The 16,667-nt window shown below is 39.2% G+C and overlaps 1 protein-coding gene across 2 annotated transcripts in view; it reads left to right on the top strand.

Moving 5' to 3' along the window:
- The window catches only part of lingo2 (leucine rich repeat and Ig domain containing 2), a 267,417-nt gene that overhangs the window by 50,495 nt on the left and 200,255 nt on the right, over positions 1-16,667 (top strand). The window lies entirely within an intron of this gene.

Below are 16,667 nucleotides of genomic sequence, written 5' to 3'. Positions count from 1 at the left end.
AGTCATCAGATCTGGGAAAATCGTCCTCTCTGAGACTTTACCTACTTCAGAATTTCAGAAACTGCTGATCTCTGGTGCTAAAAATAAAAAAAATGCTCATCACAAATCATATCTAAATTTAAGCAAAAATCCCATACTGAGTTTAACACTGAGTTCCTGTCCTGTCAATCATCTTTGTGTCTAAAAACAGTAGGCCACGCCCCTTTCCCTATTCTGCAGCCGAACTCTGTGTTGTTGTTGTTGTGAGCGACGAGCCGCTCCTCAGAGCAGAGCAGTGTGCTAATCTGATGAGCATTCATGTATCTTATTGTTAGCTACCCTGACCTTAGCCTCGTAGCATAATACGGGTCACGCGATAAATAGTTTCTTTGTCCCGACGATCTCTTTAAGAGTGACATAAAAAAACAAAATGGTCGTCCTTCATGTGTGTCATTGATGTGGAGCTCATTGTATAGGCAACTAGGACAGGCAGAAGAGAGTCTAAGCAACACAGCATGTCCTTGACACCACCTACACACTCTCTCATTTCTCTCTCTCTCACACACACACACACACACACACACACACACACACACACACACACACACACACACATATTAATAAGAGAGCAGATGAAAGCAGATGAATATTGGCTTAAAGGCAAAAACAAGAATGAGTTTCACTTCAGCCATCAAGCAGCGGCTTATTTACGTCAGGAAATGAAGACGTATCTCGCTCCCGGACCGAAGGCTATTTATTCACATGCGGCCGTGCATTATGCTCATCACAGTGACTTACAATCACATTTTCCAACCTGAGCATCCTCGCGGCTCTTTTCCGTCCCGACCTGTACAAGGTCATAAAGTAATGTGCTCGATACACAGATTACGATTCGCTGAGAGCGTGGACGTCGTTAACGCCGGCCGGCGCAAAAAACAAACACCTCAATATATCCCATATACACATACATCCCTTCATGTTCAGGTCTGCATTTATGTGTATATATGTGTATATACCATCTCTCTACCTGCACCTATATTTTTATTTTCTATTTTTATACTTTTAAGATACTCTAATTTTATTTTTATCTTTATTTTTTATGGATCTCTTTCTAACATACTTTTTATAAATGTTTACATGCCGGACAGTCGTGAAAAAACATTTCACTGCATGTGACAAATAAAATTTGAATTTGGTTTCAGGAAGCGGGAGGCTGGAACGTAATGATAGCATCTGTATCTTTGTTTGGATTTAAACACAAAGTGGGCGTAGTTTAAACTAAGGATTTATTTGTATAGTGTATATTTAAATAATAAGCAATCTAGTGATCTAATTTAATCCAGCGTGACCCTGACCAGTAAGAGACTACAGATCAAGGAATATTAACAAGAAATAAGCTTTTTTTGTTTTAAGAAAAATATTGAAATGAAGTCAACGAATCATTTCTAAACAGACTACGATCCGTGATGCTGCGCTTCACCCAGATTTTTTGAGCGTCTTGGCAACGCCGCGATGTGTTACAGCATCTCATGATACACAAAGCACGTCGGATTGATAGGGCAAAGCCGTGGGTGACTGTTAATGGAGACGGGGCGAAGTCGGCATTGTGACTAATCCCGGTCATCGTTCATGGGCAGATAAGAGAACAGCATGAAAAGCGAGCCAGAGCTTTTTGTCTGACGATGGCAGGATCCCGCCGAACGGCTGGCCAATTTCTGCAAATGATTTCTGCAGCTCACGTTCTGCTTCAGAAAAGAAAGAGAAAAGAGCAGATCATTCTACAATGGAGATCATCTTAACAAAGCCTGGGATAGAGGATATAAATCTGATGGAAATGAACAACAACCTAATAATAATAATAATAATAATGGTAAAGAATAAGCAAGACGGAAGACGCGCAGGTCTGAACTTTGTGTTGGGAGAAGCCGTGTTTGCGTGTGGAATCCGTTCTCTCGGAGACGTGGAGCTACTAATGGCGGACGTTATTAATAATGCAAGCACTCAGCTGGAAATTGGTGCAATTTAACAAGAGCACTGCTCTCCGAAGGCCAACTTCAAATGTAAGGAATGAGATGAAATTTTCTTTGTTGTTGCATGTTTGAACGGAGGAGTGCTGTGCATCAGCAGATGGAAAAGTCTTCACTGTTTTATTTTTTTGTTTTGTTTTCTTTTGTAGAACAAAAAATTTGCTCCAAAAATGAACTGTTTATGAAATAAAACACTGTGTGTCTTAAAATGGGTTGGGGGGGGTTCTTTTGGGCTGGTGCGATGGAGTGGAGTGGATATTGCCATCCTGAAGTGATTATTTTCCTGTAAGAGCATGACACAGAGTATTTCATTCTTCTTATAAAACCAGTACTAACAGATTTTAGAATTTTTTTTTATACATTTCGAGTTTACATTGTGGAATCAGTGACGTTGTAATAAACACTTTATTGTACTTAAATTAGATCTGCTCACTGAGGGATGAGGTAGATGGGCCAATACTTTTGCAACACAACTGTCAGTAATTGTGGACCTGTCTCGTAGGTGGTTTGGACATAAATCTGTACTTTTGTTAAATATTAAAGCTATTTTTTATCCTTTTTATTGTTACTTTGCATTTATTGTTACTTTGCAAGGAAACGGGTCCCTCTGCGGTTCTTTGGATGGTTAATGAAATCTCCTGGAATAAACAATCCATCTAGTGTGTGGGTTCCAAGTAGACGTGGTTTACCTAAAGGAAGAACCTGAAAAACAGACAAATCCTCTTCTTATACGGTGTTCAGTGTACGGTTTCCAGAGGATCTCGCCTCTATCTCAAAACACTGTTGCTTCAATGAAGCAAAAATAATCAAATGAAACAAAATTCCCATTCAGAAATTCCCATTCTGCCAGCTTCCGATCTCCATATTCCAAGACTACATCCGAGTTTTGTTTCGCTCTTTCACAGCCAGACATCTCCAGACGTTTTCACCGACACCATATAGACGTAAAAGCTCCTCCAGACTCGCAGTGTAGTAAAAATATATCTGTGCGACGCCCTGATCACCTTTTCCTCAGGCGAGCATTATTTTTAGCTCTCGCTGCAGAGCCCCAGGCGCCCCATCTAGACTTCCAGTTCTAAGAAACGTCTGTATCACAAAATACATGACACTTCTGTCAAAGAACACACTCTATAAGGTCGCTCTCGGAGAGGGGCGTGATCACTGGGAGGGCTGGAGGAAGTCAGAGGGGAAATATTCTGTTATTCCTGCTTGTCTGTTATGTTTTATGACACAGGAGGGGGGGGTGAGAGAGGGCATGAGAGACTGTGAAAGGGAGTGAGAGAGGAAAGAGAGGGGGGGTGAGTGGGGGGGTGAGAGAGAGGGAGTGAGAGAGGGAGTGAGAGAGGGGAAGGGGGGTGAGAGAGTAAAATTGAGGGGGTGAGAGAGAGAGAGAGAGAGAGAGAGAGAGAGAGAAGCTCTCATCAGCTCCACACATACCCTGATGGATAATCTGTCTTTCTGCTTTCTGACACTTATTTATGATTGCGTCTGGACGCTTGTCTGCTCCAGAGGCCGTGTGTTTCAGCGTCTTTATAAACACCACACAGACCAGAAAACAAACATCCGAGGAAAAAAGGTGGAGGTTAGCTGTGCGTCAGGAGCAGGGGCGGCGGGATTAGCTGCAGGGATTACGGGACGGCTTTTTATCGCTTTAACTATTCGCTTTCAATGTCCTTTTTAACATGATGTGTGAGAGAAAGTGAAAGAGAAAGTGGCAGTGGAGTCCAAGGAGAAACGAGTGTGAGTAAACGAGGCAGGTCCATCAGTCACTGTATACATGGCATGCTCTGGGACAGGAAGGAAGGAAGGATAAAGAAAAAGTGGATAAATGAATGAATGAAAGAAAGAAGCAGGTGGTACCTTAGCAGTATATTAGAAGAAACAAACGAATCATGTCAGAAGAATCAGGTATGAAATTCAATGAATCAGGTGGATGAATCATGTGCAAGATGTTGATGATTCATGAAAATAAATACATGTGAAATTACATATATATATATATATATATATATATATAACATGAGTCAAACATGTCAAAGAATCACATGTGAAAATAACTGAATCATATGGAAGAATCACAAGATTCACAAGATGCATAATACATAAGTGAAACGTGTTGAAGAATCGCGTGTGAAACTGAATGAATCGTAGAAAAATTGAATGTGAAACAAATGAATCATAAGGAAGTATTACATGTGGAAATAAATAAATCTAGAAGAATAAAGCCGTCTGAAAAAAGAATCAATCTGAGAGAATCACACTATAAGAAATCACTAGAAGAAATCTTCCCCATAGCACCGAGTACAGAACACCTATTCTTTAATCTGTTTTTGTGGAGCGTCTGACGTACAAGTCCAAGTGAAGGAGCCACTAACGATAACACCTTAGAACAAGCGCATTAATATAAACCTTAATATAGAACTGTCAGAGCTGCCGTTCACAGAGATTCATCAACACCTTCTGACCAATTAGATTTGATAATTAATCAGCGGTTTTTTTGTGCTGTTTGATCTGTACTCCACCGACGGGAACGTGTTGTGATGTTGAGCTAAAATGGCATTATGATTGATCAGTTAGCCGTGTGTCAGCTTGCCTTGAGACAATGTGTTTTAGACAACGCTACAATAAGCAAATGAGTCTCATCATTAATGCCCACTTAAGCGAGGCCATCTGCATCGCCAAATGTCATCTTCATCTCATCACGACTCGGTGCCGCGGGAAAACCGTTCTAAACTTGGTGTGTGTGGTGACATTTATGAGGATATTAGAGATCTTGCTTGTGGCAAAGTTGCAAATCACAGCGGACATGTTGTGAACCAATAAACTGCATCCTGTTTACGAGAGGAAAAAAATGGGGCAGAAGTGACGTTAGCAATCACTAGCACTTAGCGATAATTCAGAGATCAGATCCTGGATCAGAGCTAACTGATCAGAATTATGGGCATCCTTCAAGAGAATGGGCAGAGATGATTTGTAAATAATGAATAGTGGGAGAATTAAATGTAATTAAATGAATCAAATGAAAGAAGTAGATGAATCATTTAGAAGAGTCACATGTGAAATGAAACAAATCATGTTGAAGGTTCACAAGAGGAAATAAATGATTTAAAACCTGCAAAAAAAAATCATGAGAACTCTCATGTTTGAGATTTAAAAAAAATGTAATCATCTAGAACAAAAAAGAATCAATTGGAAGAATCATATGTGGAAATGAATGAATTATGGGTTTCTGTTTAGGAAAAAAATAGGGATAATATAAAATAATAGCTGCTTTAAAATATGTTTACAAATTTGCACTAATTCCATCTGTAAATGTTTATAGGGAAAAAAGAAATAGGATTAAGAAACAGCAGGATGTCATATAGAAAGAGAAAAAAACTGAAACGGTGGTAGATCACGGCGCAAGCTGAAGAAAACATCGCTATCATACAGCAGCTCAGGCGTGGAGAGTTTTACCTCGTAGCTAAGCGGCCTAGCGGGAGGAGAGCGAGAGAGCGTGAGAGCAATGATGTGAGACTGTAGACGTCTCAGAGCTGAAGGATTAAACGATTCTCCTACAGACGGGCTGCGAGACACGAGACGTCCACGGTACAGAATGTGAATGTGTGGAGCAAACAAACTTCTTCTAAATAAGTAATCTGCTAGACACACACACACACACACACACACTTAGTGTTCCTGTCCTGAGGGAATCCAGCGGTGTGTGAGGGAAAGCTTCATCAGTTTCGTCAGTTTGAACCGTCTCAGTCGCTGAGTGCTCATTCATCAGGGAATAAACGTCAGCCGACTGAAGTCTAAATGAACACAGGATAAAAATGTCATCGGATAAATAAATGCATGCATTTTTTCACATTTTAATACATCTGCATAAGGTGTGAGAGACATTTTTTTCTAAAAAAATGTATTATTAAAATATGAACTGTACTATCACGATCAGTCTGCACTTACATAAGATCTTTCACATGCTTTAAATATTATATTCATTATATTATATAATCATATTTTTTAAAACGCTATAACAAAAAAAGCAAACAAAAAGATACTAAATAAATAAACTGTCAGTTTGTCAGTGAATCATTTAGTCATGACCCGAGATTCGCTCCTCTCTCTGTGAATGGGTCAGTGTTTGAATCAGTGAATCATTTGGTCATAACTGAGATTCAGTCCAGCCTCATTAACTGGAACATTATTTGAATCAGTGAATCTATCTCTTACGACTGAGAGTTGACTCCCTGTCATACAGGGAATCAGTGAATCGTTTGCTCATGACCAAGATTCACTTCTCCTTTATTAAGGTAAACAGCATTTGATTCGGAGATTCATTCTGTTATGACTAAGAATTTCTCATCTCTTTCTTTGAGAAGGTTAGTGTTTGAATCAGTGATTCATTCCGTAATGAGAGAGATTCACTCTTCTCTCTTTTACCCAAGTTACTGTTTAAATCAGTGATTCATTCTTTCATATTTGAGATTCGCTTCTTTCTTTGAGCCAGGTTAGTGTTTGAATCAGTGATTCTTTGTGCCATACCTGAGATTCGCTCCTCTTTTTTTGAACAGGTTAGTGTATGAATCAGTGATTCATTCTGTCATGACCTAGATTCACTGCTCTTTCTTTCAGCAGGTTAGTGTTTGAATCAGTGATTCATTCCGTCATACCTGAGATTTGCTCCTTTTTCTTTAACCGTTTAGTGTTTGAATCAGTGAATCATTCTTTCATGACCTAGATTCGCTCCTCTCTCTTTGAGCATGTTGGTGTTTGAATCAGTGAATCACTTTTAATCATGACCTAGATTCTCTCCTCTCTCGTTCAGATCGGTTGAGTCAGTGAGTTGTGCTGAAACTCGTTTAGTCTAAACTGAAAATTTCCAGTTTTTCAGCAAAAGATCATTTATATGCAAAAGAATTCTGCTGAATGTAAAAATACACACGTTATAAATGAATACAAATAGCAATTACTATCCGCTATGAAGACTCCGCACAAGCTGCTGATCAGGCTGCTGGGGGGAAAGTGCTCAATGATTTGATTTCATTTAACTGAATAGATTCAAATGAATCGAATCATTTAAATGACTCCAGATTTTCAATTAATCTGAAATGCGTAATGTTGTGACTGTATCGTTAGCATGCTGTTTTTTCAATTCTTTTCAAAATGTTTAGCACTAAAAACGTCGCTGTGACACAAATATCATCAAAGAAAGACAAAGTCACCGACTCTCCGTTTCTCTTAAAATGATCTTCTCTCTCCATTAAGTTTTTTTTTTTTTTCCTCCCTCATATTTGGGAAAGTCAGCAGTGCAGCTGATTGAAGCAGTGATGCATTTCAGGATATGAAATTGATTGTTATATTGCACTTACATGGCTGTAATGTTGGAAAATAAGCTATTTTAGAATTATTTTCTGTAAGTTTGCTCAGGAAATGAGGTAAGGTTACAGCCGCAGGTTTTACAGCGTGACGCCGCTCGTGTTCCAGCGACCGAGCCGCGTATCATGTCGAGCTACTGAAAGAGAAAATTGAACTTTCAGCATGAACATATATACGAATACATTAACATACATAATGCCTGATTGTGTTTTCCTTCCGTTTAATCAGGAGGCTTTATCGAGGCTTTGAAGTCGGTTTGTAGCGTAGATGAGACTGATGTAGATGATATGGTAAAGTTTTCTATAAATGAAAGGAGTCTCCAGTGTCAGCGTGAGAGGCTAGTGTAACCCTACCGGGTCCTACACGCCACCACTTCAAGCAGGTCTTGAACCTGGGTCTCCAGTGTGGGAGGTGGGCACGGTAACAAGGAGGCTAAAGACTGCAGCCTCTAGCGTCAGTCAGTCGCTAGTTCGCCTCTTGAGATCAGGGAAGTGAGGTGTACCTGCACATCACCTACTGCTGGCCTCCATTACACCACACACCCCTAAACCTCAACCCCATCCGGGTCATGGCACTCAATGGGAGTAGTTTATTCCTCACATAATCCACAGAACTCTTTCTTTTTGAGAAAGAATAAAAGGAATGAAACACAACAAAGAATCAAGGCCGGACTTGATGACTTCACTCTGCAGTGTTGATTAGTTTTCCATAACATCACAACATGGAGTGTTTTATTCTTTAGACAGTGGATTAAGCTGATTAAGAGAAACACTTCGTTAAGTCTTTCTTTCTTTCTTTCTTTCTCTCTGTATACACATACTGTACATACATATATATATATATATATATATTCTCTGTGCTGTGTTTGTGAATGTTGGACACCCCCTCAGTTTTATCACCATTGTGTGAATCCAGCAGGATGTCTTCTCTCTCTCTCTCTCTGTCCCGGAGGTCTCACTTTGTTTCTCCTGTGCAGCTGAGGTTTTGTTTGCTGACTGTAATTGAACAGTAAATCTTTCCCGATGCTAACATTTCCACTTTCGCTCATGACATAAAGGATAAAGTGTTAGTGCCTGTGATCAGCCAGGCTCAGGATATTAACCAGTAAAACAAAATCAAAGAATTGATCTAGAAATTTCATTTGTAATGCGTTGTTTTGGCACAATATTAGCAGGTAGCGTTGTAGCCCCACAGCTCCAGGGTCCTGGATTCGATCCTGAGATCATGTTACTGACTCGTATGTTCTGTTCTCTTACTTCCAGGTGATTTGGAGACTTTACAGTGAAGTGATCAAATGTGGATTCTTTATGGGTTCTCCAGTTGGCCCTCAACCTTAAAGGTTCTGTTAGGGTCCAGACCTGAACCAGAGAGAGATTCCCTCAATAGTAACAGTTCCGAATGAATGAATGAATGTTCTGACCTGCACCATCACAGGAAGGTTCTACTTAGAACTGTGGAAGTTATCTAGCTACTGAAACAGTAACCTTCAGCATAGAGGTCAAAAAATAGGACAAAAATATTCTATCATGACACTGAAAGGCATTTCTACAAAACACTGTACGTCTCATGATGTTTGGTTTTGCTTAAAAAGGTATCTGCAACGTAGCAGTATTTCATTACGACAAAAAAAATCATCTAACGTTAAATAATATTAATCATGTTGAAGAATCATGTAAAAGGAGTAAAGGAATCAAGCTGAAGAATCACACACAAAATTAAATGAAACATTTAGAATAATTGCCTGTGAATTAAATGAATCCTGTAGAAGAATCACATGTGAAAATATCTGAATATTCTAGAACTCATGAAATCTTATATAAAAGAATGAACCATGAGTATCAAATGTAGAAATAAACGAGTCATGTGGATGTATCACATGTAAAAAAAAAAAAAAATCATGTAGGAGAATTGCAATGAATCATGTGGAAGAATCACGTATGAAGAAATCTGAATCATGTCGAACAATCCCATAGAAAAAAAAGAATCACCTGTGGAAATAAATGAATCATTTGGAAGAATCATGTGAAAATAAATGAATCATGTGAAAGAATCACATGTGGAAATAAATGAATCATGTGACTCTTTTCAGGCAGATTTTTTTTCCAGATTTTCTCTGTTTCATTTGGCTTTATTTAATATCTACCTAAAATTTTTCGATTTAAAAAAAGGTAGCAGAGATATTTGATTGTACAGAGTGTAGCTAGAACAGTTATCTTGTTAATCGTATCCGAAAATAATGCTAATAAAAAGTCAAGGATGTAACTCAAAAGTGATGTGTTAATGAATCGGAAAAATGGGCTAAAGATCATAAATGTTAGCTAGGCCAAGCCACAGCTCAAAAACAAACACACACCACCTCAAGGGACATGCTACATGAGACTGAGTGATTTAGAATCCAGGTCAGAGGTTAATTACCATGACAACCAAGCAAAGCCTTCTTTTAACATAGTGACGCCAGATCCAGCTTGTTTACAATCGACTCTGGTCTGTACCATCGATTGACGAGCTAGACGGGGTAGTTTGTATTGAACGTCCGCACTAACATGCTTGGAGAGTCGCTTTCTCAGTCGTTAGGCAGTAACGGCTAATTAAGCAAAGCGCAGGCTGTGTCGTTTGGCCGGTGGCACTCTCCGGATGCGAGGCCGCATGTCCGTGCTCTCTGGCTCCAGCTGTTTTTGGCTGGGGGTTTGTCGGTGGTCCATATGGTGTTCCTGCTTTTCCTGGCTGGCTTTTGGGAGGAAACACACGCGAGACACATGCTATATGCTTGCTAGCATTAGGTGGCTAGAGATTACGCCTCAGCACTGGAAGGCAGGATGATGATGGGAGGAAGACGGTAGTCATGGCAGCTTCATCCTCCAAAATGGTGCAGGGATAGCTTCAGAAAATGGGAGGATGAGTAATTGCGCTGCTCCGTTTGTCACTGTAATGTCATTTATTGTCAGAAGGCAGATGCTTCACTCATATAAAGACGGAACTCCCCCCATCCTCACCCAGAGACCAAATACGGCTAATCGTTGTTGTCGGGGCGTTACAAGACGCGAGTGCTGAGTGGGCCGCTGAGCTCTAAAGTGATCAAATTGCCCCTGCTCCAGCTGAGCTGTGCTGTTTGAAGAAGCTCTTTGATGGTGCATTGTACATAACACTCCACTTCTCCCCCAACACACACACACATACACACAATGTCATTTTATTTCCTTCTTCTTCATGTTTGTATCCTTCAGAGTGCACAGACCGCATCCTCACCGTCTCCATCTCCATCATCTTCTCTACATATTTTACGATCTTTTTGGATGTGAAATAAATTGAATCATGTACAAAAAAAGTGAGTTAAATGAATCGCATGTGAAAATATCTGAATCGTCTTGAAGAGTTGCATGAAAAATGAACGAATTGCAAGAATCACAAGTGAAACAAAATGAATCATGTGGAAGGAATGAGCCAGACGTGTCAAAGAATCAAGTGTGAATTTTAACAAATCATGTACATAGAAGAACTGAATGTGAAACAAATGAATCATATGGAAGAATCACTTATGAAAATAAATGAATGGAAAGGAATCTCAATAAAAGGAATAAATCGCTAGAATCACATGAAAATAAATGAATCGAGGAAGAATCACTTGAAAATAAATGAGTTTTGTGAAAGAATTGCTTAGAAATAAATGAATCGTGGAAGAATCATGTGTGAACTGAAATGAATCATGTGCAGCAGTCACATCTAGAACTAACTGAATCATGTGTCTCTGTGTAGACATTTCTCACAGACCCCCCCACCCCACCCCCCACCAGTTTTACAATGTTTTCTACACACGATGTGGTTTGCTCAGGAAAAAGAGAGGACCTCCATTTAAAACTCCAAGACAGGTTTAATACCGCCCCGAGCCTGTGTGAAAGGACTGTAATAAGATTTAGACAGGACAGGCTCCGTTTGTAATCCGAGGCCGGAAAACCGGCTCCCTTTTTTTTTTCCCTGACCAAGTCGATTTCCTGAATGAACAATCTGGAGAAAGAGCTTTTAGAATTCACGGTGACTTAAAGGAGCAATCTGGAGGAAGTTGGTGTGTGTGGAGTGTTAGAGAGCAGCGTGTTTGGAGCATCTTATTGTTTCTTCAGAGTGTGTGACAAAAGAAATATGGACACCTTTCATATGCAGCTCATTTATAAGTTTATTTAATCTGAATGAATAATCATCGACCCTTCTATAGAACTCATGAAGGTCCGGTCACATTAAATTTCTCATGTCCAGTGATTGGACAAGCCTCTGAACAGACCTTTATTTTCAATATCAGTGATAACTTCCTAGTTTGTGAACAGATACATCCCTTTGCCATGGTTTTGTTTTGTTTCGTAGCGTAATTTCACGTTATAAGACTTGTTTTGTAGTAGACCATCAGACCAGAGAAGGTGGAAGAATCACTTGAAAAGAAATGATTCGTGGAAGAATCATGTGTGCAAATAAATGAGTTATGTGGAAGAATCACATGAAAATAAATGAATCGTGGAAGAATCACATGTGCACATAAAGGAGTTATGTGGAAGAATCGCTTGAAATAAATGAATCATGGAAGAAAAGCATCTCGGTGCACTAATCATTAAATCTTGAGGTGGACAGCTCAAGAACCGGAAATTGAGGCTATCAGGAGAATTGTCTCACCCAAACTGGACAACCTGGTCAGGTCTTTACCATGAGATGGATGATGGGAGATGGGAATTATCAGCAACATTTTAGTTAAGCCAGCAGCATACAGTACTGATGTTTCCTGTAGAGATGTTCTCCTTGTGTCCACCTGAGAATTGAAACGCCTTTGTTTTGGTTCTGAAACGCTAAACATTCGGGTTCCCTAGAGACCAGGTGAGGCGGGTCAGACAGGTGAGATGAGTGATGCATGAGACACTCATTTCACAGCCATTATCATGTTTAACTCACCACTGAATTCAGGCTCACTCAAAATGTTTGCCTTTTATTTTCTTTCTTTAGGAAAAAATATAAAACCTTATCCAGCCTAGACTGCAACACACACACTTTTACACACACACACACACACACATATACACACTGCTGGTGCTTTTGTGAAGGCGTGCTTTAGCAGCTCTCCGTCTGACAGTTCATCCTGGGCTTAAAGCCATTTCAGTCAAAATGACAAAAATGGAGGACGTGGTGATAAAACACCAGAACAATGAAGCAGCTTCGGAGTAGTTACTGTCATCAGTCCAGAGAGTGTGTGTGTGTGTGTGTGTGTGTGTGTGTTTTCTTTCTCATCCTCCCAGCCTGACTCTTTCATTAGTATAACCCGAGTTTATTAGATAATAAATCCGTGTATTTAATAAATCTCACGGAGGACTGTTCATTTTTTTGTCCTCTCTGAGGCATAACAGATTTACACTCCTGATTTTCTGCCTCACTTTCCAGAGTCAAACGCAGGTTTTTTAGCAAGACGGAATCATAATAATTATTACGTTTCAGTCCAACCCGTCTCTCCAGCTCTTTTTCTTTTTTTTTATGTCAGGATTGCTGTTTAGAATTAGCCCCGCCCCTCGGTCAGACCAGAGCTGCTTTTTCTTTAATAATATCATTAAACACTTGTGTAGAGTAAGTGCAGTAGTTTAATTTCCATATAAAAGAAAGATATTTATCATTTTTTAATAAAAATAAAATTTTTATTAATAAAAATAATATTTAGTACATATACATTTAAAATGTTAAAGAAAAATCTCTATCCATTGTGACGATTTCTGGTAATATCTACAGATCAGGACTCTAATAGGTCCAAATAAAAGTGTAGAGCAGTGAGGCGGCGTTTTGTCACCAGTGCACTCCAATTCTGCAGATAGGAGCGAAAATCAATAAATAAATAACACACTCCATGCTTCCACACCATTAAAGCAGAGAGAGAGAGAGAGAGAGATAGATAGATAGATAGATACTTTATTCATCCCAGTGAGAAACAGAGAGAGATACATAGAGAAATTGAGAGAGAGAGAGAGAGAGAGAAGATGAGGGCTGAGTGAGAAAAGAGAGAGATTGAACAAGAGAGAGATAGAGAGAGAGAGAGAATTACTGACACAGAAAGACAGAGAGAACGTGTGTGTGAGAGAGAGAGAGAGAGAGAGAGAGAGAGAGAGAAACATAGATAGATAGATAGATAGATAGATAGATACTTTATTCATCCCAGTGAGAAACAGAGAGAAATTGAGAAAGTAAGAGAGAGTATCAGAAGGACAGAGGAGCGATAGTGAGGTGATGGTGTGAGAGATCTTCAGTGTGTAGATGTTCTGGTGTCTTTGAGCAGTTAGTTATGGTGTGAGAGTTTATTAAAGAGCCGGAGAGACTGGAGGTGTTAATGAACAAGTGCATGAGAAAAAAAAACTAATTCAATGAATATATCCGCTAACAAAGTGCACACAAACAAACAAACAAACAAACAAACAAAATAATAACAACCTGAAGAGAAATCAAAAATCAAAAACTAATCACAAGCTTCAGAAAATTATTTTTTCATAATTCTACCAGAGAAGATAATACACACTCCAGGCCTGTGTCTGTGTGTGCGTGTCTGTGTGTGCGTGTCTGTGTGTGCGTGTGTGTGTGTGTGCGTGTCTGTGCGTGCGTGTGTGCGTGTGCGTGTCTGTGCGTGTCTGTGTCTCTGTGCGTGCGTGTCTGTGCGTGTGTGTCTGTGCGTGTGCGTGTCTGTGTGTGTGCGTGTCTGTGTGTGCGTGTGTGTGTGCGTGTCTGTGCGTGCGTGTCTGTGCGTGCGTGTGTGTGTGCGTGTCTGTGCGTGTGCGTGTCTGTGTGCGTGTCTGTGCGTGCGTGTCTGTGTGCGTGTGTGTCTGTGCGTGCGTGTCTGTGCGTGCGTGTGTGTGTGCGTGTCTGTGCGTGTGCGTGTCTGTGTGCGTGTGTGTGTGTGTGCGTGTGTCTGTGCGTGTGTGTCTGTGCGTGTGCGTGTCTGTGTGTGTGTGTGCATGGTGATTTTTATTCTTTTTATTATTCCTCTGATTTTGTAGAGTGAGTGCCTTAACCTTTAGCTGTAGCACGGCGTCGGTCTGAGTTAGCGAACACTTTCATTAGCACGCCGATCCACAGAGACCTGAGAGTCGTACACGATCCTGCAGATTAGCATCTTTTCTTCGTCGATTTATCGATATTTATGCTTTGCTTCTTTCTATCCTTTATCTTCTTCTCTTTCACTTCTATTCATCATTTTTCACAAACAGGTCACTTTAGCCTGATTACTATAAAGCTAGTTGTGCTACTTTCTTTTTTATATATAAAGCTACTTTGTGTCTTAGCATGTTTACTAAAATGCTAGTTTGTGGATTAGCCTGTTTACTATAAAGCTAGTTTGCATAAAAGCTGGTTTAATATCAGACAAATTCTTTTAAATGTGGACTTTTATGCTAGCCTGTTTACTACAAGGCTAATTCATGTAAATGCTAGTTTGTACATTAACCTGCTTTCTATGAAGCTAACATGTAGCTTAGCTTGTTTAGTCTAATGCTAACTTGTGTAAATGCTAGTGTGTAAATTAAACTGTTTTCTGTAAAGCTAACTTGTGGCTTGTCCTGTTTACTGTAAATCTAAGTCATGTAAATTAATGTCTATAAAGCTAACTCGAAGCTTAGCTTGTTTAGTGTAATGCTAATTTGTGTGGATCCACTATAAAAGTTTATTTGGTTATTAAGCTGTTAAAAATTAGGCTAGTTAGCATGAATGCTAATTCGTGTAAATGATAGTTTGTACATTAAACTGTTTTTTATAAATCTACTTTGTAGCTTAGCTTGGGTAGTCTAATGCTAATTTGTGTAAATGCAAGTTTGTGGATTCACTATAAAAGTTTACTTGGTTAAGAAGTTATGTTTAATATAAGGCTAGCTAGCATGAATGCTAATTTGCGTGAATTCTAGTTTTTACATTAACCTGTTTTCTATAAAGCTAACTTGTATCATAGCTTCTCGTTTAGTATAATGGTAATTTAAGATGTTAAATATTAGGCTAGCTAGTGTGAATGCTAATCTGTGGCTTGTCCTGTTCCCAGTAAAGATAACAGACAGGCTAAGCTACAAAGGCTAGTATTTATACAAAGGCGTATTATTGACAGGCTAATCTGTGGACTTGTGTTTACACAAGCTAGTCTTACATTAAATAATGGACTTTTACACACACACACACACACACACAGAGCCGTGTGTGTGAGATTAATTAGCGCCTGTCATTTTATTAGCTGATTTCTGTTGGAGTGCCGCGGCTTTTGCCCGTATTTCTCTCGTTTTCTCCTCAGGATAAATATTAGAGAAATTGAAGAAGGTTGGAAGTAAACACCGGCGTGGCTGTTTGACAGCTCATTTCACACACACACGCACGCGCACACACACACACACACACACACCTCAGGCAAGATGTAAAACTTTATATCTGTCTGTCTAAAAAGAGACAAACTTTTGTGTTTAGACGCCGAGTAGCCTCATTTGCTATCACTTCTCAGGAACGACAGCAGAGACAGATTAATCAGAAAAAAGACGAGGAGGTGCTAGTGCAGACAGACACGCGTTATAGCTGAAGAAGTGGGCGAATTAAAATATATATAATATATATGTTACAGTCTGAGGGGGAAAATAAACAATCGGCTAAAAATAAAAAGGAAAAAATCTCACCTTAAAAATAAACTAGCTACAGAGTGAACATGCTAATCTACAAATTAGCATTTACACAAACTACCGTTGTAGTAAACAAGCTAGGCTACAAATTGTTTACATAAACTAGCATTGTAGTAAACATTTTTCATTAAAAAAAACTAGCATTCATCTTAAGCTAGCTTCAGAGTAAGCAACCTAAACATCTAACTAACATTTACACAAACTAGCTTCATGGTAAACAGACTAGTCTACAAATTATTTACATAAACTAGCATTGTAGTAAGCATACATTTTGCTAAAAACTAGCATTTAGCTTAAACTTGCTTCCTAGAAAACAGCTTAGACATCTAACTAATATTTACACACACTAGCTTTATGGTAAACAGGCTAGTCTACTAGCTTGTATGGACTCGGACTATCTTTGAAGTCAACATTTTAATCTACAAACTAGTATTTACCTCTAACTAGCTTTACAGTACACAGTTTAGTATACTAACTAGCATTTAAACAGCCATGCTAGGTAGTAAACAAACCATGCTACAAATTATTACTTACACAAACGAACTTTATAGTAAACTGACTAGGCTACAAATGAGCATTTACATGAACTAGCTTTGAAGTAAACATATTAATTTACAAGCTAGCATTGAATATTAACTAGCTTTAG

Source organism: Hemibagrus wyckioides, linkage group LG08 (genome assembly GCF_019097595.1).
Source record: "Hemibagrus wyckioides isolate EC202008001 linkage group LG08, SWU_Hwy_1.0, whole genome shotgun sequence".
NCBI classification, from domain to species: Eukaryota; Metazoa; Chordata; class Actinopteri; order Siluriformes; family Bagridae; genus Hemibagrus; species Hemibagrus wyckioides.
Note: the sequence above shows the minus strand (reverse complement) of the source record. Positions and strands in the feature narration are given on the sequence as shown.